Genomic DNA, 210 nt, shown 5'->3' with positions numbered 1-210 from the left:
GGAGCGCGGACGTGGGGCGGGGGGCCGGGGGGGCGGCCGGTCCGGCAGCCGGGCCCGGGGGGCGGCAGGTCCGGCGGCCGGGCCCGGGCTGCGGCAGGAGCAGCCGCTTCCAGGGCTCGGGTACTGGGGAGGAGCCCAAAGCTCAACTTGTGGAGTTTTTAATATTTTTTTTTGGGGGGGGGGGGGGGGGGGGGGGGGGTTTTTTAACCT

The sequence above is a fragment of the Calidris pugnax genome, unplaced genomic scaffold, assembly GCF_001431845.1.
Source record: "Calidris pugnax isolate Ruff unplaced genomic scaffold, ASM143184v1 scaffold44, whole genome shotgun sequence".
Taxonomy (NCBI): domain Eukaryota; kingdom Metazoa; phylum Chordata; class Aves; order Charadriiformes; family Scolopacidae; genus Calidris; species Calidris pugnax.
The sequence above is the reverse complement of the archived record's forward strand: the minus strand, read 5'-3'. Positions refer to the sequence as shown.